The sequence below is a fragment of the Triticum dicoccoides genome, chromosome 5B (assembly GCF_002162155.2).
Source record: "Triticum dicoccoides isolate Atlit2015 ecotype Zavitan chromosome 5B, WEW_v2.0, whole genome shotgun sequence".
Taxonomy (NCBI): Eukaryota; Viridiplantae; Streptophyta; class Magnoliopsida; order Poales; family Poaceae; genus Triticum; species Triticum dicoccoides.
In genome coordinates this window covers 510,740,039-510,744,631 of record NC_041389.1, presented here as the reverse complement: position 1 = coordinate 510,744,631, position 4,593 = coordinate 510,740,039, and positions in this window count along the sequence as shown.

Genomic DNA, 4,593 nt, shown 5'->3' with positions numbered 1-4,593 from the left:
ATCTCTGGGCCCCCTTGGTAATGCTCATCACTATAAGCCTTGCAAGCAATGTCACTAATGAGTTAGTTGCGGGATGAAGTATTACAGAACGAGTAAAGAGACTTGCCGGTAACGAGATTGAACTAGGTATGATGATACCGACGATCGAATCTTGGGCAAGTAACATACCGATGACAAAGGGAATAATGTATGTTGTTATGCGATTTGACCGATAAAGATCTTTGTAGAATATGTAGGAGCCAATATGAGCATCCAGGTTCCACTATTTGTTATTGACTGGAGATGTGTCTTGGTCATGTGTACATAGTTCTCGAACCCGTAAGGTCCGCACACTTAACGTTCGATGATGATTTGTATTATGACTTATTTGATTTGATGACTGCAATTTGTTCGGAGTCTCGAATGAGATCACGGACATGACGAGGAGTCTCGAAATGGTCGAGAGGTAAAGATCAATATATTGGAAGGCTATATTTGGACATCGGAAAGGTTCCGAGTGATTCGGCTATTTTCTTAGTACCGGAGAGTTACGGGAATTCGCTGGGGGATGTGGTGGGCCTTAATGGGCCATACGGGAAAGCAGAGAAGGGCCTCAAGGGGTGGCCGCACCCCCCATGGGCTGGTCCGAATCGGACTAGGAGGGGGCGGCGCTCCCCTCCTTCCTTCTCCCATCTTCGTCCTTCCCTTCCTTCTCCTAGTTGGAATAGGAAGGGGGGGGGCGAATCCTACTTGGACCGGGAGTGCAAGTAGGACTCCCCCCCTTGGCGCGCCCCTTCTAGGGTCGGCCTCCTCTTCCTTCCTCCTTTATATACGTGGGAGGGGGCACCCCAAAGGGACTCCAAGATTTGTCTTGGCCGTGTGCGGTGCCCCCTTTCATAGTTACACACCTCGGTCATATCGTTGTAGTGCTTAGGTGAAGCCCTGCGCCGGTAACTTCATCATCACCGTCGCCACACCGTCGTGATGACGGAACTCTCCCTCGGCCTCAACTGGATCAAGAGTTCGAGGGACGTCACGAGCTGAACATGTGCTGAACACGGAGGTGTCATACATTCGGTACTTGGATCGGTTGGATCGCAAAGAAATTCGACTACATCAAACGCGTTACTAAACGCTTCTGCTTTCGGTCTACGAGGGTAAATGGACACAATCTCCCCTCTTGTTGCTATGCATCTCCTATATATATCTTGCGTGATCGTAGGATTTTTTTTGAAATTACTGCATTCCCCAATAGTGGCATCAGAGCCAGGTCCATGCGTAGATGTTATATGCATGAGTAGAACACAAAGAGTTGTGGGCGATAATAGTCATACTACTTACCAGCATGTCATATTTTGATTCGGCGGTATAGTTGGATGAAGCGGCCCAGACCGACATTACATGACCGCATTCATGAGACTGGTTCTACCGACGTGCATCGCACACAGGTGGCTAGTGGGTGTCTGTTTCTCCAACTTTAGTTGAATCGAGTGTGGCTATGCCCGGTCCTTGTTGAAGGTTAAAACAGCACACTTGACGAAAACTTGTTGTGGTTTTGATGCATAGGTAAGAACGGTTCTTGCTAATTAAGCCCATAGCAGCCACGTAAAACTTGCAACAACAAAGTAGAGGACGTCTTACTTGTTTGTGCAGGGCATGTTGTGATGTGATATGGTTAAGATGTGATGATATAAAAATTGTTGTATGAGATGATCATGTTTTGTACAAGTTATCGGCAACTGGCATGAGCCTTATGGTTGTCGCTTTATTGTATAAAATGCAACCGCCATGTAATTGCTTTACTTTATCACTAAGCGGTAGCAATAGTCGTAGAAGCAATAGTTGGCGAGACGACAACGATGCTTCGATGGAGATCAAGGTGTCAAGCCAGTGACGATGGTGATCATGACGGTGCTTTGGAGATGGAGATCAAAGTCACAAGATGATTATGGCCATATCATATCACTTATATTGATTGCATGTGATGTTTATCCTTTATGCATCTTATTTTGCTTAGTTCGGCGGTAGCATTATAAAATGATCTCTCACTAAATTTCAAGGTACAAGTGTTCTCCCTGAGTATGCACCGTTGCGACAGTTCGTCGTGCAGAGACACCACGTGATGATCAGGTGTGATAAGCTCTACGTTCACATACAACGGGTGCAAGCCAGTTTTGCACACGCAGAATACTCGGGTTAAACTTGACGAGCCTAGCATATGCAGATATGGCCTCGGAACCCTGAGACCGAAAGGTCGAGTGTGAATCATATAGTAGATATGATCAACATAGTGATGTTCACCATTGAAAACTACTCTACCTCATGTGATGATCGGACATGGTTTAGTTGATATGGATCACGTGATCATTTAGATGACTAGAGGGATGTCTATCTAAGTGGGAGTTCTTAAGTAATATGATTAATTGAACTTTAATTTATCATGAACTTAGTCCTGATAGTATTTGTGTATCTATGTTTTAGATCAATAGCTTGCGATATAGCTCCCCATTTATTTTTTATATGTTCCTAGAGAAAAATAAGTTGAAAGTTGATAGTAGCAATGATGCGGACTGGGTCCGTAATCTGAGGACTATCCTCATTGCTGCACAGAAGAATTATGTCCTTGATGCACCACTTGGTGACAGACCTATTGCAGGAGCAGATCAGATGTTATGACCGTTTGGCAAAGCTCGGTATGATGACTACTTGATAGTTTAGTGCACCATGCTTTACGGCTTAAAACCGGGACTTCAAAAACGTTTTGAACGCCATGGAGCATATGAGATGTTCCAAGAGTTGAAATTGGTACTTCAGACTCATGCCCATGTTAAGAGGTATGAGACCTCTGAGAAAGTACTTTGCCTACAAGATGGAGGATAATAGCTCAGCTAGTGAGTATGTGCTTCGAATGTTTGAGTACTACAATCGCTTCAATCAAGTGGGAGTTAATCTTCTAGATAAGATAGTGATTGAAAAAGTTCTCTAGTCACTATCACCAAGTTACTAGAACTTCGTGATGAACTATAATATGCGAGGGATGACGAAAATGATTCCTGAGCTCTTCGCGATGCTGAAATCAGCGAAGGTAGAAATCAAGAAAAAGCATCAATTGTTGATGGTTAAAAATATCACTAGTTTCAAGAAAAGGGCAAAGGAAAATAAAGGGAACTGATACGTCTCCGTCGTATCTATAATTTTTGATTGTTACATGCCAATATTCTACAACTTTCATATACTTTTGGCAACTTTTTATATTATTTTTGGGACTAACATATTGATCCAGTGCCTAGTGCCAGTTCCTGTTTGTTGCATGTTTTATGTTTCGCAGAAACCCCATATCAAATGGACTCCAAACGGGATAAAAACGGACGGAGAATATTTTTGGAATATTTATGATTTTTGGGAAGAAGAATCAACGCGAGACGATGCCCGAGGGGGCCACAAGCCAGGGGCGTGCCCCTGACCCTCGTGGGCACCCCGTAAGGCGGTTGATGCTCTTCTTTTGCCGCAAGAAAGCTAATTTTCGGAGAAAAATCTGGGGGGAGGTTTCAATCCAATCGGAGTTACGGATCTCCGGATATATAAGAAACGGTGAAAGGGCAGAATCTGGGAGCGCAGAAACAGAGAGAGACAGAGAGACAGATCCAATCTCAGAGGGGCTCTCGCCCCTCCCACGCCATGGAGACCATGGACCAGAGGGGAAACCCTTCTCCCATCTAGGGAGAAGGTTAAGGAAGAAGAAGAAGAAGGGGGGCTCTCTCCCCCTCGCTTCACCACGATCTACACCAACACCGCCGTCATCTTCACCAACATCTCCATCACCTTCCCCCATCTATGTTCAGTAGTCCACTCTCCCGCAACCCGCTGTACCCTCTACTTGAACATGGTGCTTTATGCTTCATATTATTATCCAATGATGTGTTGCCATCCTATGATGTCTGAGTAGATTTTCATTGTCCTATCGGTAATTGGTGAATTGCTATGATTGGTTTAATTTGCTTGCGGTTACGTTGCTGTCCTATGGTGCTCTCCATGTCGCGCAAGTGTGAGGGATTCCCGCTGTAGGGTGTTGTAATACGTTCATGATTCGCTTATAGTGGGTTGCTTGAGTGACAGAAGCATAAACCCTAGTAAGGGGGTTGTGGCGTATGGGATAAAGGGGACTTGATGCTTTAATGCTATGGTTGGGTTTTACCTTAATGATCTTTAGTAGTTGCGGATGCTTGCTAGAGTTCCAATCATAAGTGCATATGATCCAAGAAGAGAAATTATGTTAGCTTATGCCTCTCCCACATAAAACTTGCTATCGGTCTAGTAAATTAGTCAATTGCTTAGGGACAATTCCACAACTCCTACCACCACTTTTCCACACTCGCTATATTTACTTTATTGCCTCTTTATCTAAACAGCCCCTAGTTTATATTCACGTGCTCTTTATTATCTTGCAAACCTATCCAACAACACCTACAAAGTACTTCTAGTTTCATACTTGTTCTAGGTAAAGCGAATGCTAAGCATGCGTAGAGTTGTATCGGTGGTCGATAGAACTTGAGGGAATATTTGTTCTACCTTTAGCTCCTCGTTGGGTTCAACACTCTTACTTATCAAAAGAGG